Consider the following 27,467-nt stretch of genomic DNA (forward strand, 5'->3'; position numbering starts at 1 on the left):
CCGCCTGGGCTTTGTTGTCTTTTCGGCTCGTCTCCTCCTTCCAGAACGGTCAATTATTGGCCAAGGCACGCGCGCCTTGCCTTCCGCGATCACCAGGAAGCCTCGCCGGATGAATATTTAGATTTCGGCATCCCAAATTAACTCTTTTGCGATTATTGCGCTTCGTCGTACACACGTCTCCTGGTTCCTTTTATTTTCATGCTTAAAGCGCGTGCCAGTGAAATTGTTATTTAATGCTCGATTATTTGCGCTTTGATTATGAACGCCTTTGATTGCTTAATAATTTGACAGTGCAATTAACCGTGCCGTTTAATCTATTTATGCCATGGTCCATGGACTGTTCATCAATAATTAAACGCGTTGAATTTGCCTTTAGAGATTTCGAGAAAAAAAAAACGTGCCGCCTGTCACTGCATACGCTCGTTCGTCTGCGTTTGATTTATTTCTTACCCACGTAGATGTAAGTTCCCTCTTCTTATTAAATAGTAATGAATATCGTCGAACTTTCGAATTCGAATGAGTACGATGCCCTATTGCATACAACATTTGCGTATGATTGCGTATCGATGTATATTATTTTAAAAATAGCTTTTACGAGTCTTAAGTATATTCTATATTGTATTATCTAATAATTAAAAACATTGTAAACTCGTGAAGATTAGCTAATTAAAAAAATAATTGCCTTACAAATAATTATTTGCATACGTTGGTTCAAATTGCTTTATTACCTTCAGAAAATTAAATGTTCTGTTTGAATAAAAATTATGAAGACATAAGCGAAGCGAGTAAAATCATAGACCAAACTCAAAGTCAGAATGCTGACAAAGAAATGTCTAATGTCAAATTCAATTTCCCAAATATTAAAGATTGATGTTTACATCAAAAATCTTAATAGAAAAATAATCCGAAATTTAATTCCATTATGATTAAGAGATAATAGATTTATTTAATGATTTATCGTAAGGCTTTGATGAAATGTTGCAAAGTCCATAGGGACATATTAGTGAAAAAAATTGACTAATTATAATTTATAGTAGTTTGGAAAAAAAAATGTAAACTAATTTTGAACAATTATAATTAAGAAAGATTGTATTGTTTATCGTATATTCCAAATGAAATTAAAAATGTAAAAGGTAATGTTTGTTAAATAATAAATTACGGGATTAATAAATTGACCGAAATATTTATTTATAAACGTTCCACGGTAAATTACATCCACTCACCTCATTATTGTGTATAAAAATAAAAACATCGATTTCCTATTAAATATTTAACAATACTTTCAAGAATAATATAGATTATAATTTTCATTAAATGATAATCGGGACTAATTAATTTTGCCTTCGTTTTAATATGTTTATGGCCTGCCAATCACAAACGCATAATCAATATGTCCATCCAGGTTTCTTTCGATAAATCTGAAAACTTGTAAAAAAAAAATGAATTTTTATCGGTCTTATTGTTCGAATAATTGTTACGCAAAAGCGACAAAGTATTATTTGTCACTAAAAGAAATAAAAATGAATACTACTGGTATTATAGCTATTTCTGCAATTACAATTTCCGTTTTAATTATGTTAAATTATGTTTGGTTAATCGTGAGAGATTTACAAGGCTTTTCTTCTTCTTTTTCTTCTTCTTCTTCTTTTTTTTTTTTTTTTCGTTCCATCATCGATAGGCATTGACGTAAATTTTCAGACTGCTTTGTAGAAGAATTAATTTCATAGAAAAATTCATATTCTAACTAATTCTATGCTTTGATCATATTAGACTGGGCTTCAGATTGTCTGGCAAGATAGAAAGGATTTGGTAATCTGACAGACTCCAAATGAGAACGAGAGAGTGAGCGCGAGAGCTTCTGTAATGCCATATATAAGCCGTTCAACGGATTTTGGAGCTTTAACAGTGATTCACGGTGTTCTGGATTAAACGATATATTAGGTTACTTCAGCCATCATCTACACAAAGCTCAGTTTTACACTTCTGTTTCTTGATGTGCCCAAACACGAGAGTATTAATAAGCTAGAAACTGTTTATTACAGACATAGGCGGGGGGTCGTTGGTACATTTAGTCGATGCTTTGTTTAAATGCATTTTGTAATAGGCTTTCCTACCACACATACTCCTTTGAGACATCTGCAAATAAACTATTAATGCATTATGCCATGCGAATGAATTTTCGAATATTATTGAATATTGATGGTGCAGTGGTACGATGATTATTCTTTCGATATATCAATGAACAATTTATGCATGTAAAAGTCAGCGATACAGTATTACATTTATTAAACCGTCTCCGAATTGAAGAATATAAATAATATCTCGAGACTGCTCTTGCTTTACAATATCTCTGAAGAACGATCAAATAAGTAATAAAATGGAAGCAGTTTGTGTACGTTTTAGGTTTTTCCGGATTCTTTAACTTGGCAGTTAGCTTAAGAGTTTTGCTCCTCATCGTTTTCAATCACATTTGATAGGGCACGGGATTTAGTAGCAGACATAAACTTTCACAAGTGCTTTACCATACAGAACATTCCGTCGATCGATCTCTTAAGTTTTAAAATAATTATTTTTCTCAAAGATATTTAAGGCCTCTAAGTCTTGTTGCATTTCAAATGTCGTTACAAAAAATATAAAAAAATACAATCTCGCCCACGTATTTACTTATTACCAACAGTTATTACTCATAAAATGAGCTTGACATTATTTTTACCTATTCCTTGTAAGTACATATTATATCTGGAAATGTGTTATCATAGGTTCAAGCCTATTAGGTAATCCATCACCGGGGAAACGTATACATAGGGAGACTTGCTGGAGGCTGGACTCTCAAATATAGCCGGAGGTGTGTGTGTTCACAGGTCCTCCTTGCAAGGCTCCGGTTATGTGTAATAATATAAATACAATCGACAAATATTATTAAAGGCACTCGACGGTTATATTCTTGATGGGAAAGTATTCATAATTTGAAGTTATGCCTTAAGGTTAAATTAGATTGCATTATGCGCAATGAATTTATATTATTATGATGTAAATGATTGTATTTAAGAAATAAAAAAACAAGTTTCATAAATTTATTTCGTTGGCTGTTTTATATAATTTTTATTCTTATTATTATTATTATTATTATTATTATTATTATTATTATTATTATTATTATTGGCGGTATAATATCTATTCATATTTATTCTTACAAATCCTATCTTTATATCCACTTTAATATCGGAATAGGAATATTTATTAATACCATACTAAGCAGAATGTAGTTTAACAGAACAAATTTTAGTATTAATCATGAACATGAAAGATCAATTACAAATTATAATAATGTTTTTTACTAACTACTAACTACTAATGCACTATAATTATATTTTCCGATATTTTTTAATAGAAATCTTTATTTTTTATTTATTTATTTTTTTTTTTTTTATCATAAATTCGAAATTACGGAAAATCGATTTTTAAAGTAATTAGGAAACCTAATCTTCATTTATCTCTCGTACAAATTGATTCAATCTGGGTAGTCGCTTTTTCGTTTTGCCCAAAGAACAGCCTTTTCGCGATCCGTTAAAATGCCGCTCTCATATACATATATATACATGACATTTTCCCATTCGCTAATGCGTCGCTCATCCCAAAGTCCCTCTTCTTCGCTGAAAAGTACTTTATTTTTATTTAAAACGAGCAACCCATCACTGCACGATGAGAATCACTACTACAACTGCAAATACCTTGCACCAAGTGCATTTGTTTGTCTATCTATTGTTCCTCTACTTTTGTCTACCCGTCTCTCTCTCTCTCTCTCTCTCTCTCTCTCCCACTCTGTGTACCTGCATATGTGCGTGCGCGTGTGCGTGTACACATGTATCAGGATGCCGTCAGTGCCACTACTATTTTGATAAAGTTGCTTTAATACTTCTGAATGAGGAAAGTTTCCAAAATTTCTGAATAGTTCAAATTAGTTTGATAAGTAATTAGCATTGCTTGTTATGTTTGTATTTCGCATTTATTGTTCATAAAATTGTAAATTTCAATGTTACTTCAATCACTAAATTAAATTAAAACATTATGCATTGAGTACGACGATGCCAAAAGAATCGTAAATTAGTATAGCATTAAATAATTTATTCTTTATTACTCATATAAAGTATTATCATTATAAATGACACTATTATTGACATTTTTGGTTGAGTGTTATATTGATAAATACGAAACTTATGCAAAAGCGACAGCAACTTCAAATTTGATCGAATAAGCGCTTTCGTGGAATGGCTTAATAAAAAGGAAATAATTACATCTCAATAAACGTCAATCGATAAAAATCAAACATTACAAAATAACGATCAGTAGGAATTCGAATTTTTAGCATGTCTATCGGTTTTGTCAAAAATAATCACAAGCACCATCGTACACGTTGATCATATGCTTCTTTGAGTCAGTATACGTAGTTTTACAGGTCGGCGAGCAATCGCGCGCAAGCGTTTAATGTCGTGAGCTCGTCGATCGATTACCGCGATTCAAATAAAATGTAAATCGCCAACGCCACCAACGCCACCAACGCCGCCATCGCCGCCACGTTCGTTCGTCTCTCGTGTGTTATGCAAATAACGTTTCGGTAATCGCTGAGTGGAAGCTGATGTCTTCCTTTGCTACTAATGGCCGGGAAAAATAGAATAGGCGAGTCGTAGCGAGAGCTTAAAAAAATATGCGCAGGAAACGTCTGGGAGAGCCGCTCGAGTGCAAATTTAAAAAGAATTAATGCCTTTTACAATCTTCGTTTATTCGGAGATATTTTTCCCTTCGCTTCACAGTTTATCTTGTCGCTGTAGCGTATTAGTAAATAGGCTCTTTAAACAACGTCGAGGGAGAATAATTTTTTCATTTATTGTCGGATACTTATTATATTTTTTTTCATTCTCTTAAATCGCATTGTTATTATGCAATAAAAGTACTTGTTTAATCTCATTAACAATTGCTTGACAATTATTTTCCAAATTAATCGACAATTATATCTTAATGACAATTAATTAATGTAACTTAATTAATGTCCTTTAAAGTAACTTGTTTTTTTAGAATCGGCATTATGCTCACAGTAATATTATCTATTTCATTAAAAAAAGTATCCATACTCTTTTAAAGCTCGAAGCTATTACCTAATGATTGTAATTTCAGATATTTTATAAAAAAAAATTATAGTATACTCTTCGTTTATCATCTCGTGTTTCTAATTAAATATATACCTGGCATTGAAATATAACCTTTGGAGATGCGTGCGATCAATTCAATCCAGTTTGATTAAATAGGAAGAAATGGATGTTTGCACAATTGCTTACATAAATCAATAAGTTAACAGTAAATATAAAAAGTTCGTCGAGTTGTAGCAGTTGATAGTCATCATTCTTCAATACATTATTGCTCGCTCTTGCCTGACCAAGGGAATTTAGACAAAAGTGTCTCGGACGTTACGTTCGGGTCACTCCCGCGGGTAAACTTCACTTAAATTGTTTAAGAGAATTGCTGTGGACAGACGAATTCGTCTTATTCGGGTTTTATCTGATTCCCAAACTCCTACGATATTTATTCGCTTTCTAGCCCTTTATTGACTAGTTTCCTAGAGCCACTAGGTCCGTTCTGTTTCTTTATTTTCTATTGACTACTTTCTTTTTTAGTATGAATTGTATAAAGGGACCTTTATTTACGACCTATTAACCCTTGGTAATCAATGAATAATGGACCCTTTTAATTACGAGCTGCGACAGTCGGAATAATAATTATGACTAGCTGAGGCTTTTTATGTTATGTTAAATGGAGTGAGATATATTCAAGCGGTTAATTTCAAAGTATGCATTTGTTATTGTCAGCTTTATACATTTACGGCTGGGAAATTTTTACCCGCTGTATTAGTAAATAGTACATATATATATAAATAATAAATCGTAAATGCAGAATAAATAATAAATTATTATTAATTAATATTAATAATTAATAGATGTTACTTTTTGCAAAGAAAACAAAATATCCACAACATATTAAAATAGTTTACATAGTTATTAGTGTTTCATTGATCGGCTATAGACATCGTCATTTGTCGGCAAAATTTTCACCATTTTCTTTCACATTTATGTAAACAATTAATTGTAAATTAAACAATACGAATAAGCATTTCAATATGTCTACAAATAAAACAGAAAAATATTTTAGCCATGTTCTCTTATTTACGGAGGATTAATCAAATTAATTATACATAACACTTTCGAATTTATATTTAAATTATATCCATAAGTATGTAAAAATTGTTAAATTTTAGATTTCTTTTAAAAGAGTAATACTAATAATACAAATATTGGTCAACAATTATATACATAATTAAAAACTTTAATTAATTAAAATATATTTGTTTATATATAAAATATATTTCTATTTCTATTTTTGAATCTGTTACATAATAGGATACTACAAAAATTAGCCAATAATTTACTACTCGCGTAATCGATAATGCATTCCGGTGTTTAATTTCATTATGACAACCATCGCTAACATTATAATTCAACATTATAATATCTAAATAGTAAATAATATTAATGAATTCCATAGATTTATCAGATTCTTTTACATTATGTATGATTATTTCTGTTGCGTCATTACACATGTGGTTGGGTACAATGCATTTGCGGTCAAGCAGCTGCTTATTGCATTGTCATTGACATCTGATGATCCAGCATAATTTCTTTCCAATACGGTGAGAAATTAATTTAGATATATCAACCTGCATTCCATGTTTATCGCTACATTATCTTACCACTGCCGTAACTGATTATACCCACTTTATTTTCCGTTTCCACGTTTTTTCAGCGCCGAACGTAAAACATTTATTTATAAGAACGCAACAGATACAATCCGATTCGATATTACAATTTTAAATTATGCACTTTTAACACTTACACGAGGCGCCTTCTATCGGATTGATGACTCTTACGTATTTTGTTGGAGTGAAAGATGAGTTCTGTCGTGTGGGACGTGTACACTATAGTTATTAAAAAATTTACAATATGTAGGTTAAAATCTCATAATTGATAACTGCATATGCAAGCGTGCACATGGCTTCGTGTCCTTATATCGGTAAATTAATTGGCTCAATTTCTATTAATAAATTTTATCTATAATTTATCGTGCATAAATCTTTCATTGCAATTATTAGATTTTCTTTTTAATCCTATACGTAATATTTTCCACGAGTCATGTCCTATATTGATATATTGAATATCTGCATACAATGCATAAACAATGTCTCAATAAAATTGGTGCATTACATTTATCGGTATTTATATTATATTTGGAATAACATATTCTTCAGCGTATTTATTTCTCCCCTCTATTTGTTTCTTTTATTTAAATCTTCTTTCTTCTTTTATAATAATTCTTTTGCATGAAATTTTGCCTCTAATTAAAATTAACATGATTTTTCTTTTCTTCTAAACTATTATAAAGTAATTTTCTGTTTTTAAAAAGCTAAATATTATCTAAATATATGTAAATATATTTAGATATATTTATGAGCATAAGAGAATATTCTTTAGAATTGAATTAGTCCTTCAATTATAAATTAATGCAGAATACTATGTTTATACAACAGATATAAAATAGAAATTACTTTTTATAGATTTAAGTGCTACTTTATAATACACTGATAAATATTAATGAAAAAAAAAATCACTGTTATATTAAAATGAATATTACATTTATCATAATATTTAACACTACTTTCTTCTTAATTACCCTCCCTAAGGGTAGTTTCCTGGCGTCCGTATAAATTAATTGGATTATTCAGAATTGTTTTATAGATTTTATCCTCTCAATTGTAAAAAAATTATATTGTCTAATCGGGCAAGATGTATTAAATATTGTCTATTATATGTATTTTTAATTTACAATTAAACTTTACAAAAATTTTGTTATTAGGATTAACAAAAAAATATATCATAAAATTTATATTTTATTATTCAATATCTAATCAAGAGTCATGATAATCTAACATGTATATAGGTTGTTGTTAGTAAATAAGTTTATAAACTTTAATGTTTGAATAGAACGTAATGACAATTAAAATATTTCTTCATAATCCTGCATTAATTGTTTATTATGTTTATATATAATAATTTTGAAGGTTATACATTAATTATACTTGCAATTTGCAACTTAGTATACAAAAGTTCAGTTTAATTACTGTTGATTTAAAATAGCTTTGTTTATTTTACTTTTTCTAATATCGATTAGAATTACAAGATTTGGTAATGAAATGAAATAATTATACAAAATCCATAATATAATATCTAAAAGTATACGTTTATTATTTATTTTCATAATGGTCATTTTTTGTCAAATACATACGCGTCAATTCCTGACGATCCGAAATGCATTTGGAGGCCAATAAAACCATGTAATGCAACTTCATAACTTGAACTTTAATGAGTATTCAGTTGTTGCCTGTATCGGCTCAAGTCGGTTCCTTTCATGTAATGGAATTTTAAATTTCCAAAACAAGGAAAAAGTCACAGGGGGTAAATGCGGCGCTTGGGATAGGGCTCTTTGTTACCTTTCACTGGGAAAAAAAATTGCGTCGCCAACATCGACGCGTGCAATTGTACATTATTCAACTACAAAATCCATGAATTATCTTTCCATAAATCTAAGTACAGCAGAGGTGCTTAATTACTTAATACATTACTATATAGGCAGGCGGTAAAATAACAGGGCCATTAATCGGAGTAATGCGCAATCCGTACGATTTGAATAACACAGGTAGAGCTTAACGGTAACGAACTTTCGTCATTCCGGGTCTCTGGCAACAGCCGTTGCGCGTATATTGCCGAAAGTGCCATTAAAAAAAAAATTCTGTCGATCGAAATCGAAATGGACGGGAAGGGAGCAGCCATGTGAAAAACTCTCGCAATCGTCCATTCTTCTTTCGTAGAAGTGATTATTTGCGTGGTAATCCGGCGGCATCTTTTATTGATGCGCGAACTCTTATCGGGTGGGCCAAGCAGCGTATTGTCGGGGTGCCGACGAAGTCGAGCCAAGTAGGTCCGGTGACTCGTTGTCTAGAATTCCAGGCTCATTATTCGCTTGCTTGTTAAATAATCCCACGTGGTTTGACGTGGGAGCGCGGTGACTGCGGACGTGCGGGCGATGCGCAACCTAGAGGTCAACAAAAATCTCAATTTACAGTGGTTTTGTTTGGTACTTCGGTTAATGGGGACTTTCGACACTTAGCCTATGAAAAATGTGCAAACGTATGTGGAGCTGAAAATTTCTTTTAGGCCCTCTAAATTGTTGGAAAAGTAAATGATTTATGGACCAAAGCCTCGCTATTTGTGGCTTTTCATACTTCTGTCTTTCTTTCTTTTTGATTATTATTTTTAACTTTTTTTTTTCAGTATAATTTTCAGAAGAAAATGTTAGTTCGATTTACTCGATTATCAAATATTTTCCCCTGAACAATTTATTCGGCAAAACTTTTGATCTGTAGATATCTGTCAATATACAGACTAAATTTAGCACTTGAAAATTATTTAAGCATTTAATAAAGAACGTTTTTATCAAAATGGTATTTAAACATGGAATTGCAAGCATATATCGCATACGCGATGCAATTAAATTTTTTTTAAATTTTAGTTTGTATGAAAAAAAAAAAAAAAAAAAAAAAATCAAGACAGTTTTTTCATTGTGTCAAATTAACACTTCAAATGATCAAATCTAATGTATTTATAAAATGATATCACAACGAAAAGAAATAAGTCTATAAGTCTGTTTGTATAATGATTATGGAATTGATAAATCCAAAAAAATATAACACTTCTCGATGGACTATTTAATATTTAGAATAAAAGGGGATGCTAATTGCGACGAAAGCTGTTTATAAAATAATCCAAATTCATGAAGTTTTAAGTGTAGATAAAGGAATTAGACACACGTGTAAGGTATCATTATTAGTCTTCAGGAGCCAAATTGTGCGTAAGGTCATTATTATTAGAGTCGTCATTTAAACGGTTAAAAACCAAATGTTCACTCGTGTTAATAAATCAATCATACATGCGCAATTAAGTGCGCAATGCTCGTAAGAGCATTTAACGCCACGCTAATGCATGACATACTACGTACGCTTCAAGCAGCTTATTTAACAATGTAAAGTTTGGAAGAAGCGATAGAGCACATAAGTAGCTGGCACTTCATCAACTCGAAGGCGGTTTCGATCCCCTCGCAAACCCAACTTAAAATCCACTAAAACACAGTGGAAATTTGAAACGGGTGCAGTTTTAATTCTGCGCGAGCGCGAAAACAATGCGCCGCCCCCGCGCTCGAAAAGCTTGGCACAAAGCGACAGCAAGCGCTTAATTCAGGCCGTCAGAAATGCGCATTTGCCTGAAAAGCAGGAGGCGCGCACGCGAGGGTCGGAATACCTCATTTACGAAAGGGTGTAAGGGCCAAAGAAGGAACGGAGACTCGGCAGAGGAGACGAAGAAAAAAAGAAGCGTTGGGGTGGCGAGAACGAGTACTGGGACTGCATTCATTGGGCGGCGGCGCTTCCATCGTTTCGCAGAATGATTAATTAGTTGTCGCGCTCGTAGCATGTCACCGTGTCACTCTTGTCACGGCTTTGTCACTTCTGCAAACACGGCCGAGCGCGTAGGCGTCGAATCCTCTCTTTCTCCTGCTCTCTACCTCATTTTCCCCTCGGTCTTCTCTCTCGTCCTCCTTCTCCTCCTCCACTTTATCTATTTCTCTCTCTCTCTCTCTCTCTCTCTCTCTCTCTCTCTCTCTCAATTTCCATGTCTCCATTTCTCTAATTCGCGGATGCTCTCTCTCTCTCTCTCTCTCTCTCTCTCTATATCGTTCCTTTCCTTCGTCTCTCTATTCTGTTTTCTTTCTCTCTTGAATGTAAAGCGAATTGCATTGTAACCGTGGCTGCAACAGGCGTGCCATTAATCAATGCCCGATGCAATACCAAACGAGAGAAGGAGCTACAAAGTGTAAATGTGTGAATATACATATATATTTGTATATATGTACACACACACACACACACACACATATATATATACACATGAATATATGTATATGCATATGTGCACATATATATATGTATATATATATACTCACAGGCATACGTATGCGTTTACGTCGTATTTCGATATCGAAATCGGCATAGTAGTGCCACAGCTATTTGCCTCCCTTGTGTAACTATATACTAGCAAAATGCCAAGGTCCCGACATCTATTTCGCATTTCTACACCATCAAGAGAAGCTCTGAGCTGTATGTAATGCACAATATGTGTACACAAGTATAGCTGTATATGCATGCGAGTTGGTAGTCCATTGTTTGCAGAGTTACATAGACCGCGATGGTTGTCGAGCATTCGATGGATACTGATGGACAGCTATTTGTAATTGGGAAATAATTAATTTTTGGACATTGGCTCTGCGGTTGATGCATAGTGTGTAACTTGTCTACGTGTCCGATGACTTGTCTATTATAATCCCACCGTATAATGCAGTTTAAGTATTTGTATTGCTGTTCATAAGTTCTGGGTATTTAAATATTTGGATAAATGCACTTTTCAAACTTTGTTTCGCTTTCATCGCTCCATGGAGGTATTATACTTTTTGCAAATAAAAGATATATATATATATATATATATATATATATATATATATATATATATAGAGAGAGAGAGAGAGAGAGAGTTTTAATATCATACTATAGTATGGTATTTTCATATATATATATATATATATATATATATATATATATGTATATACGCGTTAATATTATTTTTCAATTTAAGATACAATGAGAATGAGAAAGAATACAATATTTCTTAATTTATTAGAATGTATGTAATATTAATTTTTACCATTAAATGTCTCATATTATTGCCGAAATAAATTAATATTGTTCAGTAATTAATAGTACTGTTCGTAAATGCTATAACCACGCGTACAACGTCTTTCGTATAACAAACTCCGCCTGGATTCTCATGAGAGACAATGCCAATGTCAAATGAAATTCCGTCCATTGCCACTTCTTCAAAATGCCTCCCAATCGAATAAAGACGAATCTTCAATAATTAGGCAAGAGTGTCCATGACGCCCCGTGACATCCCAAATCTTAGAAACACGCCCCAGTAACTCGATCGGCTTTAAAGTCTGACTAAAGGAGTCCCAGGATGCGTCTCTTCTCGTTCCCGGGAAATTTCTGGCAGCCTCCTAATTAGCGTGCGTGCACATCTCGAGCCGACAACCCAACTGACGTGCCCTCGGATACTCTTTTCTCTCTCCAACACCAATATAAATTACGCCTCTTGATAAATATGTAATTGCGCGGGATGTGGCCAAGTAGTCGCGAGAAGTTAGCAGAGACGCTTTGACGGGGGGTTGAAGTCGAACGGACGGCGGCTTCGACAATTAAATTCGAAACAGCGCAAGAAGCGTCTCTGTTGATCTCGGCTTTCGTGATACGAATGTGGCTTATCGAAGTGACGCGAATGTGCTCGAGTCGAATCAGAAGCCATCTTACGTCTTGAGAGTTTCATAGTCAAACGACACTGCGTTAATCGCACTGCTGCTCCATTATTATTAATTATGTATGTGTAGTGAGCATTGCTGTTATCATCGACAGTAATTATTGTCAAGCAGCCGATGAGTACATTAAGTTTTCCCTCTCAATCGAATCCGAATATTTCATTTAGTAGATTTATATTAAATGGATAGCATAATTCAAACGATTCTTTTTCTGTTTTTTTTTTTTTTTTTTTTTTTTTTTTTTTGGTATTCTAATAGCCTGTTATAGTGTAAATTTAAGCGAATTTGATAGGTCAGAAGTTTGCTGAATTTCAATATTTAGAATCGATGTTTTGAATTGGTTATTTGGATTTCGTTTGTAGTCCGTACGGTGGCGTAAAAATTTGTTAAAATTTTGATTGTTATTTTGCTCTACGCGTATATTATTAGAAAAATTGTAAATATCAATAAAAATTGATTACAATACAAAGAAAATTGTTGATTAAACTTGGATGAACAAAAAAACAAATTCACTAATGAAGGTTACCAGAAATGCCGTTACAAAAAATGCCCCTAAATGACGAAAATGAATTAGCACTCTTTGACAGATATTTTATCAGGAACTGAGAAATTCTTGGTTTATAAATATGCAATGAGAATTACAGAAGTTAAAAGTGTGCGCATACGTTCATCGGTGTAGAAATGAAGAACGGAGATGAAAGGATAAACAAAGGAATGATGAGCAAGGAAAAACTGCGGAAGATAAAAGCGGGATTTTTACGCAGAGAAAAGGGGCACGAGCATTGTGCAAGAAAGGAATGAAAGTTAAATCGGACTTAGTCATGACTTTAAACCGAGAAGACGAAAGACCAAAGAAGAAAGAGTAAAAGCAGCATACCGATGGCACTTATATTATTTACTCGCCGAGAAAGTGAAGCGAAGAAAATAAAAGAGGTAGTAATTAATGGAGAGTCGTCGGAAGGTAGTCAAGATTCTTGGTTTCTGACAGGTTTTCACCGTGTGCCCTTCAAATTTCAGACTGACTGACGTCGTTAAAAGCATTATTTCATCCCAAGGTACATAAATGTACTATTCGCAACATTACGTGACATTGTTCCGACATTATATTTTTCTGATCTGTACGGCCAGATTCAGCCTTTAAAGGCGTCGTTTTTTGCTGAGACAATCGCTTTTTTTTCCGACAAATCGTACCATTGTATTGAAAAATTTACCATCATCGTGATTGTTCGTTATGATAAATAAAATTATCATCTTCTGTTTAAATAATACAAATGTCTAAATGATTTATATAATATAGTTCACTTTCAAGGCACCTTGATTAATAAAATGGATAATTCATTAATGTATTAGAATAAATTCATTGACCAACTTCAATATTAAATTTAGAGTATCTATAAACCTATATTTACGTGATTTTTATGTTTAGTACTTAGCGAATAACAATTTCATTTTATTATGACTGTATGAGTATTCTGAAAAAAATATGCAGTATTAGCAATAACTATCGCAAATAATTGAATATTTCAATTATATTTAAATTCAAACTTGCATAGATACAATTGATACTTACCATCAACAGTACGAAGACATAAAATGAATTTATATATATATATATATATATATATATATATATACGAATGAGATTTTTCAAATAACGTATAAGGTAATGCGATACAAGGAGTATTATTAATTTATAATTGTGTAAATTAATTAACAAAAAAATTAAGTAAAACAAAAAATGATTAAAAATTATTTTATTTTAAACTACGTGTTTATATATATATATATATATATATATATATATATATATATATGTATTAATGGAGAAAACGAAAATTTTCATTTCGATTAGTTTACCAAATATATTATATTTTTGCAAATACTACCAGTATTTGCTCGACTAAATAAATGATTATTTTCATATACGTCCTCATACAATACATATTCTCATATTTTTATGAAAAAACATTACCATCATAATTATAAAGAAATTTCATGTATTTATGTCATTTATATGTAAAAAGTAAAAACAATACCATAGAAAAGTCTGGAGGCTTAAATATTAAGCTTTTAAATGAAAAGTTGAAAGATGAAAATAAATCTTAAGACCTATATAACTTTGAAGAATTAATGAGCGTAATATCGCTCTTAATTATATTAAATTAGAAAATAATATTTATGAAATTGAATATGCATCTATGGACTATACCTACTTTTAGAAAAATCTTTTTTCTTTTTAATTTCCATCATTAAGTGTTCTGTAGTGATATCACTTATTCAAACGATTTTCTTTATAAAATAATGAAGAATCGGAGAGCATTCGCTTAGATTATTCACAATACTTAAATGAAAAAAAGAAAAGAAAATAAGTACGTTGAAACTTACTTATAACTTGTGCATTATTTTTCTTCTTCTATGTTCAATAACTCTACAATCATTGGATTCTGTTTAAATATTTAAATAGTTTATTCGATAATGTTGAATTTGTCCATGTCTAATAATTTTGCCTTTAATTGCGGAAAATTTCAAGGCAAAATGGAGTTGGTTACGATCAGCCTTTTATTTCTTGTGTAAAATCGATTGGAACCTCCCTTTCATACGTAAGCGATTAATTGCGGAAGCTGCCGTACTACTACAGTCTTTTCAATTCAGAACGCGCGCATAAAAATTCACTGAATTATAACATCAATTTCAAATGAGCTTGGTATTTAATGTGAAAGTAAAACGGAATAAAAGTTTAATCGTTAGGATTTAGATGATTATTAAGGAAATATAGATATTATTGCATAACCGCAAATGATACGGATGAAGAGCCAATGGTAATGAATGAACGAATTAATATTGTTATATGTATTAATAGGACTAATTATTATTTTGAATATTTGATTTGTAGAACTTTCTAAACAATTACGTGCCACAATTATGCGATTGCTAAGCGCTACGAACCCTTTAAATTGTTTTACGTCGTGCAATGTTTCTACATAGAGCAACCTCATATCTTAATTTTTTGGCCAAAGAGAAAAATTAATATTATAATACATCATTATATGTAGACTCTACAGCGGGTAATCCATTATGAGAACAATAATAATTATGTATGGGTTAGAAGTGAAGGAAAAAGAATAGGGAAAAAGGCCGCGAAAGTCCGCGGGCTTTCCGCATCGATCGTTGTGAGTGTCCTTTACTAAGAAAATGGGAATACGCGGGAAAGCTCTTCGATCCGAGAAAGCGGAAGAACGTTATCGGATATGTGATCTCAGCCGGAAGTTTTCACCCCGTTCCTTCCAGGGAATCTCTTAGTGTGCGCGGGCGAGACTCGCTCCGCCATTCGCAAAGTAGGTACGTAAGCATCGAGAGTAAAGGAAAATGAGAGAGTAAATGAGGAGGGAGGAGGAAGAGAGGAATATAGACACACCTGCTTCTCCTGATCCTACCTTCAATAAAGACTTATATTGATGTATACGCACGCGTGCATGCTCACTCGTATACGTGTGGAGATGAAGGAACTGTAGACGATGTGAGAGAGTGGGAGGGTGGCAGGAGAATGAGATAGAGAGAGAGAGAGAGAGAGAGAGAGAGAGAGAAAATTACGATTTAGCGTATGCAGCTCGCGGCGTCATTGAATGTTATATACATATATAATGGAGGAGAAGCTACGCGGCGAATCCTCTCTCCTTTAAGATCTCAAGCTGTTGCTAAGGGATTGATGGGGTTACCATGGCGACGGCACCGAGAGCCTATTGTTGCACCCTGTGGCGTTCTCCTTGTACCCGCTGCCGGTGCCGTCCTCCTCCTCCTCCTCCTCCCCATCCTACTTTTCCTCCTCCTTCGCCTCTTCCTCCACCATCTCCTCATCCCTCTCCTGTGCCTACATGGCATATTTATTTGCATGCAATGTAGGTATGTAAGCATATACATCTTGCTTGCGTACAATCTCCCTTTCACACACGCAGTCATGCACGTACTTACATCGGCGGCACTTAGTCCGTGTGCCCCAGCAATTGTATCCGGCAGACTTTTACCTACGCGGACGCGCCGTGATTCAAGGGGTCGGACGGGCCGCTCGCGGGGCGAAACGAAAGGCGGAAATTCATAGGAAGGACATCGTGAATGTGCGCGTGCGTCGGGGTGCATCTATGCCAGTGGTGCCAAACCCCTTGGCGTGTTGGCGGCTCTAGAGTCCGGGGCAACGTCCTGCGTTTTAAAGTCGAAGGAGGAAGGTGCTGAAAGAGCGACAAAGGACAGTCGTGGCGTTGCGGTGGTGGCGGGAGAGGGAGAGTACCGTATGCGAAGGAAAGAGGACGTAATTATGTGTGCACCTACGTAATAATGTGAGGCTCGTAAGGGTGGAACCAATCAGAGCGACAGAGATAGTTTGAAAGAGAGAGAGTCAGAGAGATTGAGAAGCTGACAGCCTGCACAATGGGGTATCGATCTAAGAGCACGAGCGGTATGAAGATTGCTGTATGCGCGTGTGCATATATATATATATATATATATATATATATATGTGTGTGTGTGTGTGTGTGTGTATATATATATATATATATATGCACACGTGCACCCGCTTTAATGCACATCGGTAAATGCGTATATGAATATGTAAATCTGTATACATATTTGTGTAACTGTGTGTACTTATATGGGGTTATTAGTGGCTAATCATGCGTGGAGCTCATTACTGAATTTTAATGACTCTGGACGCTACTTGTTTGTATATAATTATTGGTTACGCGCAATAAAATAAAAAATCATTATTCGTCGCGCAAGCTACACTTGTCCAAAGCACTTACCTAATGAAAGTGATTTTTTCAACTCTCGATAAATTGATTTTTAATGGGCTCTATTAGTTGGACATTCTGGCCCTTGTAAGCACCGAACTGTTCCACGAATATATGGCTCTTGCTTCATTCAAGAATAACTTATTAGCATAACATTACTTTCATGCTAATGATATCGTTCACGAAATGATTTTTACATTTTCAATAAATGTGAATAGCTTTAATTCTCTCAAATGAAATAGTTAATGTTTGGATTATTACACTAAGATAAGCATTTGTAAAATAAAACGTATACGTGTCTTATAAGTTATTTGGTGAAGCTCCTTTTGCTTGAATTATTTTGTTTCAAATTTGTATTTAATTCAAATTAATTTGAACATATAATCTATAAGTCGCCTATTATGAAAGTAAGCGGATATATTTATCAGTATAACATAAATCATAAATTAAATTATTTAATTATGTAGAATTTCAAATCAAAATTCAAATAGCCGAGACAATTTACTGAAGTTGGTTTATTTAATTAATATATTAGAGTGGTCGAATAATAAAACATATATCCATAATTCTACATTGATAATTATTATAGCTCATATTATGTAAAATGCAGTGCTTTTTATTTTGGGTTATCTTATTATATAATTTTTTATTACGTTTTAGGATTTCAATGGCTATTACGATAGAAAGTTATCTCTGATAATGTAAAGACGAGGCAAAGCTTATTTATTCGTATAGTTTATAATTAAAATTTTAAACATAATATATTATATGTATTGCGTCATTATTCAATTAATTTTTAAAGAAAGCTGAGAATAATTATATGTTTGAAATAATGTAACCATATGAAATCGATAAGAATTGCTCACATCAATTAAAGTAATTGTAAATGCTGTTTGTTATAAGCATCACATGAAAAATAAACGAGAAAATAAGTAGCATGAAGATGCCAATTGTTTCTATTATTGAATTATATCAAATTTGGTCTATGTATTATTTTAAACTTGTTCAATTAAGTATTCAATTGAATTAAAAAATTGAGTACAGTTTATAAACATTTTCTTGGTTATCGTTAGTACAGCTATTACTAAGCTATAAACTTTTTGTTACCATAACTACGAGTTATTACGAGTTCAATGACTATTCGCTTTAATACGTCATTGCTGTTTATCAAATATTTTCATAATTTTGTATATTTAGTTATTATTAAGACAACGGCCGTTCTCTCAGCATTTAAATAAAATAAGACTCAACGATTCCGCCAAGCAAAATCAACAATGAAAAACCGAAACAACTAACCGTGCAATTAAAGAGGACTGGCTTTACTAGCGAGTAAACAGTCCAACGAGATTCTCAAGTCACGAGAGAAGAAAAAATGAGACTGCACTCGGGATGCAAAAGAGTCGCGCTCGTCGTTACCACCCCTTCTGTTTCTCCCCGTGCCAGTCGTAAAGCATAGTATCGTTGCCACCATACTCGTGGGAAATCTACGCGTTGATTAATATAAGAACTCCTTATTGTAGAGAATACAGTATCGTTGTCGCTCGGTCATTGGCGGTGTGTGTGAAACAAAGGGATTTTCCATGTATACTTGCATTACGCCTTATAAGTTTATGCGCGCGGGATCGTTGACAAGGGCCAGAATAGAATGAGGGATTGAGCGGGATAGGCAGAGAGTGAGAGAGAATTACAAGAAAAATGCAGCCTATCGATCGAGAATTGTACTGCGGTCTGTAATTTCTACAGAGTACTCAAAAGTTAAGGGTCTGGCGATTGATTAGCAACGCGCTCTAGTTGACATAAAGAGAGAGGGATAGAGGGAGAGAGTGAGAGATAGAGAGAGATAGAGAGAGAGATAGAGAGAGAGAGAGAGAGAGAGAGAGAGAGACAGAGAGAGAGAGAGTGTGTGTGTGCGTGTGCGTGCGTGCGTGCGCGTGCGTGCGTTAGCGCATGCATGTACCTAAGAGAAAGAGAAAAGAGAGGCAGAGTTAAAAAGAATTCATCAGAAGGAAGAAAGTAGTTTTCAACCATGTGCGTACTTTGTATGAGTGTGGTACTTTTTTTTCTTCAAAGCTTTGATGTCCGCGTTTCAAATCGAAACAAGAATAGAGGAAAAAGGTCCACTGGTTCGAGAAACACATACAGATATAACGCACTACGCATATACAAAGGAATTTTACGCGGCTTATATATACAGTAGCGCGTATGCGCGAGAGAGAATAAACTGCCATGGTTACCAGAAGTAGAAGCGATGAAATAGCTTGATGCTATGATTATTGGTATTACCTCCTTTAAGAAAGTACTGGCATTCTCAAACAATACATAAAAGGAGATGTTCATGAATATATGAAGCTGGCGCTGATCGGAGGAGGAATATCGGATCATTTGATTGGCTAAAGTATTAGGAAACCTCAATTTAACGAAAATTGCTACAAATAACTGTATTCGTACGTTACTTTTTCAAATACTTTATCTGCTTTAGTAGAAGAGTTTATTAAAGCTCTTTTAGCTGGATATTGGATATTCAATTTTAATATTTGATTTAAAAACTTGAATTTTAGTTTAAGTAGTTTCCATATTGAAAGATAGTATATCGTTAGATTTCAAACAAATGCCATCAATATCATTGAAATAATCTGAAATTGAATCAGTTCAAAACACACAATTTCAAAGCTTTTGAAAATAATAAAATACGATGCCAAAACTTTACTAAAATCCTCCATACGATAAAGAATTTCTTCATCATATTTGAACAAAGTCTTATTATTGATACACAGCTGGACAAAAATATCTGAACAATGCCAATGCTAAACTCTTTAAAACTTATCAAATATATACATGCTGTTCAATTAAAAATTTCCCACCTTTATAAATACGTAATTAGTTAATATAGTTATATAAGCAAAACATCCCCCCCCCCCCACACACACACACACAGACACACCTATATTATTGTTTTTCATTCTCACTGTACTTTTACCAATAGTAATTTTAATATTTCAATCAATTTAATTACTATTATAACAAATGAATAAAACAATTATAATATCATTAAATTTTAAAGGAATGAAACTTTTGTTTAATAGCAGAAGATAGTACCTTTCTATGATAATGACATAAACAATGAACAATACAGAATAAAATGGAGTGTAAAATACTATTACTATGCCTGGACTTTTAAGTACCATTAAGCTTATGCTAAATGAGTGATCGTAATAAACTTATGATCGTAATACAAAATGTTCTGATATTTTTTCTTAAATAATCTAACTACAAGTATGAAAATATTTGTTAAAAAAAAAACAACGAATTAATAAAAAAAAGCGAAAAGTTAATTGTCGCCATTAAGATTCAGAAATAATATAGCCTCAGTTTATTTGTTGAATTCAATTATCCAATTCTTATTGTATTACTGTTTGTTGTATACGTACTGCTCATTTCATTATCTTGTGTTTTAAAACTAAAATATTTCTTTTTTCATGATCTACTAAACTCAAGCGCAATATCTTAATAATACAATATATAATTGTTTTTGTAATTTAAATTATTTTACAAAGTAAGTTATTAATTTACAAAATCTTTAATCTAAATATAAAAAAAAAAAAAAAAAATTTTAATAGACAAATAAAAAATTTTTTTTTTTTTTTTTTTTTTTTTTCAAGATAGCACAATACCCCATAATTGAAACTATCGAAGCACATGATATGATCATCCATAAGCTTAATATGATCTTTTTATGATTTTGCACTTAAAATTAATATTGAATTCTCGTCATATAAAAAAAAATCAAATTGAATATTAAGGTTAATGATGAATGCACATCAGGTTTTCTGTAAAAAGCGAAATGGAATTTCAAAGTAAAGAAAGTTCTTACTTTTCGCGTATTGCAACGTCAACAATATGTCTTATGTGCATTCCATAACGTATTAAGATATTTATTCACTCATTGAATATAACTGTAGAATTGTATTTAACGAGAAAATGTGTACTGATAATTATATTTTTGAAGAAAAATAAAGCATAATCATATTAAATAAAAATAATTTTTGATTTTATTGAAATTATCATAATTTATTATCATTAATGAAATTGGAAACAGAAGGGATTTGATAAAAGTTAATTTATCAAAAACTAATTTTATTACATTCATAACCAATAAACAGTTTGAATATTTCATCATAACAAATATATTGAATCGCCTATTCTGTATTGTTAAAATATAAAAAAAATGTATAAAACTTAGAAACAATTAGCGAATATGAAATTGTTTCCTTATTTAAAGGAGAAAAATTATTTTATATATGACCGATATTTTAGCTTTATAAATGCCAAAAGATATCAGTTGTTTACATAATTACAAGCATAAAGCCTAAATATAATAAAGTGAAACCGTAGGCTCAACGAAATGGAAATATATAAATGCACATTTATAAATGTTAAATCAAGTAATAATACGAAAATTGTTAATCGACAAACCGTTTTCTAAAGAACATTATGTTGAAGAAAAATGCTCACTGACTCTTTACATTATGAACGATATTAGTAACATAGTATTATAAATTCTTATACTATAATAAATATCGTAAGTGTTAAAATATCAGATACAATAAATAATTCAATAAAGATTTGAATGCAAAACATGTTCAATAATCTATAGTATATTATACTGCAAGAAAAGGACTGGAAATAACTTTTGCAACTACTTCTATTCTTAAGAATATGGTCGATAAACTTTTTTATGTTTTTTAAAAGTTAATAATTCTTCCCCCCCCCCCCCCCCCCCCCCCCCCCCCCCCCCCCCCCCCCCTTTCAATTTATTTTTTTAAATTCTTCCCACCCCCCCCCCCCCCTCCTACCCTCCTCCTCCCCCCACATTTCATAATTAATTTTAATACACGTTATTTAATATAAATTATATATGCATATACAAATGAAATATTTAAGATAAATACTTTGTTGAATAAATAAAATATTTTTGGTTATTTGTTATTTTTTGCTTTTTGAAATATCTTAAATAATATAGCGAATACATTTGTTCTTGTCTATATAATGAATACAAAACTTCTTATATAATATACCTATATAAAGAATTTAAACTATTGTGTGTGAAATATTAATTTGTAATCAATAAATACATATTGCTGAGGTAGGAATCGTACCGTTCAATGGATCTAATTGAATGATAGTAAATTCCTATTGAAAATCTAAGGCTTTGATTTAGAAAAGAATTATTGGCAAGAAAATCTCCTTAAAACAAAGTGCTTAAATATCACACGTGTGAGGCCATTTTGAAATAACAAGAGTATGCAGGTGTGCTACAGGAGCTTGCCATTATTGGCATTTCCATATCATATATTTCGGCCTCGCTAAGACCCGGTAACCTGCCGACACAGAAAAGCGAAAAGCCATTCGCTCTCTTTCCACTCATACGCCAACTATCCTAAATCGCGGGGACGAAAAAGGGTGCGTCAAAAGGGCATAAAACGCGCGCGAAAGAAGTGGGAGTGAGCAGTGTGGTGAGTAGGAGGGGGAGGAGGAGGCGGAGGAGGACGAGGAGGAGGAGGAGGAGGAGGAGGAGGACGACTGTAAAGGTCGGCTCAAAAGAAGGGCGGATAAGGACAGTAAACTGGCGAGGGCACACAAAACGGCGTTGAAGAGAGGAAAAAGCTGGAGGCATTGCATGTCGGGAGGAAAGGCTTTTCGAGTGTGGGATAAAAGTATCGCGGGGGTGAAAAAAAAGGTTCCGCATAAGGGTGCACGTACGTGTCCCAAGGAAAAACTCACGCGGACTTTCATCCCACGTAATTAAAATCGCGGCGTCGACCTTCGCCAACGGTGATGGAACGGGGAAGAAAAAAATAGTTCGTTGAAGCTTGAAGAGCGACTTCGTGAGTTTTAAAGATATTTTTTTCCGAGTGCCGACGTACAGGTGAGCTATAAGAAATATTTTATTGCATTTGGCATGCGATATATATTTTCGCGTCACGAGGACTATATTGCTTTTCTTTGAAATATAATACGTATTAAAAGAAAAAAAAGAAAAAAAGAAAGTGAGCGAAAAAGAATGGTATAAATGTAGACAGTGTTTAGAATTTCTTTATGTAAATAGTCTAAAATCCTGAAATTGCATATGGATATGAAAGAAAGATGTTAAAATGTAATGAGTACGTCTCACGAGGCGAAAATTTAATTTTCAATATATCTATTAAAAATTGTAAAAACTACCAAATCTCATGAATTTTATCTTTAGCTACTTCAACTGGATATTGTGAATGTTCAAATCATCCAGACATTGATCAACATTGATTAGCCTAAATGAATCGTCACCGACTATTAATGTAGAGTAAAAATAATGCTCCGACTAACCTCGGCTTCCTTCAAACATCCTTACTAGGGAATAAAGCAAAAAACCAAAAAAAAAAGAAGAAAAAAAAAACAAAAAAAAAAAAACAAAAAAAAAGTCATTTAGCTCCTAGTGACATTCAAAAATATAGGAAGCAGAAAGCGAAGAGAATATATTTATTATCTGTACAATGCTGCATTCTCATGCCCTTTTAATCCCAAGAAATTCGTTCAAGCGATCATATTTTGCGCATTCGTGTAACAGCAAGACAGCGAGGCGGATAAATGAAAAGCAAGTACGAGGCAAGCGTGGGAGAAGCGTACGGGGGCTGGCTCAAAGAACAAAAAAGAGAAGCGCACGTAGGTTGGTAGGAAAGGCCGGAGAAAGATAAAGAAGAGTAAAGGAAGTACGGGCGTATGTAATTGTGCCACGAACCACGAAGGCAAATGACAAGAGAGCCGCATTATGCACACACACTTCCAAATAATGCGAGCGTAGGCGCGCAGATAAAGTAAGGTATGCATTACGTACTCGCGCATCTATTTGCAAACACGTGTGTCTGCATATGAAAAGCGAAGGCAAAGCGCGTTCGATGATTACCCCGGGTTATTACTCGATGCCCTTTTGTACGATGACAACGACGTCGTCATCGAGGAAGCCACGAGCCGAGTTTTTTCATGCCCCCTTTCTCTCCTTTTTATTTTCGCTCCCGGTGCTCTCTACTTATTTTTTTGCGATATTGTCGAGGTATTGAAGCATTTCCTAATTTGAACAAGGAAGCGCAAACGAGTACTCCGAAGGATTTAGAACTGTTATTTATAATGAGGACTGCCTCCTGTCTCATCTTCCTTGCGATGTTCTAGCTTTTCTTGAAATACATATCCGGCTTTTAAAAGAGCACTGCAAACTTGCCGTATTATGCGAATGCTTAAAATTTCACGAACTTTGCCAACGCAGCAAATTAAAATGTACTTTCAGATGTTCGTGGAATAAAGCTTATTCGCGATGCTTTTATATCATTTAGTTTTTCAGCTCGCTAATTTGTAACTTTGTGTCTTACGTATTGGAAAACAAGCTTGGCACGCCGTACTTTTAATTTAAATTGTTAATAAAAAAAGAAGGAGAAGAAGAAGAAGAAGAAGAAGAAGATGAAGAAGAAGAAGAAGAAGAAGAAGACGACGACGATTATGATGACGCGATGACGACGACGATTATGATGACGATTATTATGACGATGATGATGATGAAAAAGTAATGAAACGACGTAAATAGCCGCTATTGCGGAATGTGTAATATCATTAAGTATATAATAATATGCTTTGAGCAGTGTATTGCAAGTGCTAATAAAATATTCGCGCCCAAGAAGATAAACATTAAATCAAGAGACGTATGAATTTGCCAAAGACAATAAATATGGCGTACTTAATGCCGAAATGCGAGACGGCAATATTTCAATGCAACTCCGTTGAATTCTGCCGGCAGCAATAAATATAATACGCTTATTCGTACAGAGTGGCAAGGGATTTCCTTCATGTAACTCAGTACGCACCCTTAAAAAGAATTACCGCGCAGAGGAAAATGTAAAAGCTGGTTTTATTGGCGGCCCTTAGCCGCGCGCGCGCACATAACGCGGACAAATAAAACGCTCTCTCGCGTTCCTTCAAAATTTCATCGTCAATCTCTTACTCAACATCTCGCATGCCACGAACTCTACATAAACATACAATTCTCCAGTCGGTCTCTGGTCCTCTCCACTCCCCCTTCCCCGTCACCGCCTCGCCGCGCGCTCATCTCGCGCTCATGACTAAATTATAGGACCGACATTACGGATTCTCGACCATCGTATAAAAGGGCGCCGCGCGCGTCTTACATCAAAGTCCAGGTGGGGCATAAAATTCGAGGTGCCTTGAATTTTCGCGAATAGACCCGCTAAAAACCCCTTCAGGCGGCCGAGTCCCAAGAAGACGCCCTCGGCCCTTTTATGAGTCGCGCGCTCTTACGTACTTCCTCGACGGCTGTGCCTCGACACGTTCGGAGATGGGCATAAAGCGCACTCTGTATATAAAACATAATTTTATTATGGGGTGGTATGGCGGTTGCAGTTGCCGCCTCGGTGTTGCGAGGTGCTAAGGGTCGCGCGGCTGCTTATTTAAGAATTTATGGGGCGGAGATGAGCCGTGTTCCACGAGCTCCACGCAGAACCGGGACTCGACGAGTGTCGAAATAATTTCGGCTATACAATGCGCTTTTTCCGAAAACTTAATTAGCGACTGCGAGTGGGAAGTTGCCTTGTTTGGCTTTTGACGTCGGGCTGGATGGCTAAGTGGGAGCCAGCCAACCTTGTGTTGAAATAATTAAGATGATTTTGAGTTAGATACTGTCGTCGAGACGTTTGCTTTCCTTGACTCCTAGAGCTATTGCTTTCTCCTCTGCACTTGCCTTTGTTTTTAGTATTTTAGCTGAAAAGGCAAATAGCATAATGATAATTGAATCGCTATTACAACTACTACTACTACTACTACTACTACTACTACTACTACTACTATCACTACTACTACTACTACTACTGTTGTCGTTATTATTATTGTTATTATTATTATTATTATTATTATTATTATTATTATTATTGCTATTATTATTATTATCATCATCGTCTTCATATAATTTAATATCATATAATTTAACGCCGTCTGGCGTTCGTTATCTATGCTAACAAAGTATGATATCTTTATCCTTCCATTAGCATATTATTCACGTATAATAAAATCTTTTTTTACGAATGCAATTCCTTCTTCTACGACAAATATCAAAAATAATGCTACTTCATATAATATTATTCGCTTATTATATTTGCACAATATGCATAATTGTTTATGAAAAATAAAAGTAAATTAAATACTGTTTTATTTATAGCTCTGAAAATCTTCTTAAATACATTAGAATCGTCGAAATTGTAATAGCAAATTTTTAAGAAGAAATCTCTATTTAACGTAGATCATTATTAATAATCTCAATCATTTAGTGATAAAATTTGTAATGTCAAATAGAATGATTATGAAAGGACGCGAATTTATTCAATTAGAGATCATTACTTTTAACGCATAAATATGCGACGAATATTTTTTTTATACAATGTAAAAGCGTTTATGTCTGCAGCGCAGCCCTTTAGAAACATTGAAACGACATTGCGTGAAAAATGGGAATTTCGGTAATGGAGGTGAGTCGAGCGTACGACAACTCGCCAAATAACTCGAAGAAAATAAAACGAGTACTTGCCAAAGCGCTAAAGAAGCACATGTAACCTTAACCCCGGTCAGGCGATCATTTTATTCGCGACAGCCGCAATGATGGCAGGGAATAAAAGGATCGGGAGTAGAGAAACAACCCTTTTTGACATTACTCGGTCGGCGGTAATTTGCGTGGGCATCTGGCTGAAATACGAAATGCGCGACTGCAGCGCCCGGAACGAGCGAACGAACGAACGAACGAAAGAACGAAGGATGGAAGGAAGGATGAAAGGAACGAAACGACGCTCGTAACTTTTTCCTGTCGCGCGGCCCGCTGCCGGGGATTATAAAATTAACGCGCTCCTACTTTTAAACCGAGTCCTGAAAATACTCCGGCGAATAAGCCCCCGCAGGTTTTCAAACCCACCCCCTTTTACCCGCGTACCATCAGACGATAGCGCTTCGGAACTCGGTAGAATTTTCCCTCCACCGGCCTGCCCCCCCCCCCCACCCCCATGGGCCGCGCCAAAAACGCGAACG

The sequence above is a fragment of the Ceratosolen solmsi genome, unplaced genomic scaffold (genome assembly GCF_000503995.2).
Source record: "Ceratosolen solmsi marchali unplaced genomic scaffold, CerSol_1.0 scaffold2, whole genome shotgun sequence".
Lineage (NCBI taxonomy): Eukaryota > Metazoa > Arthropoda > Insecta > Hymenoptera > Agaonidae > Ceratosolen > Ceratosolen solmsi.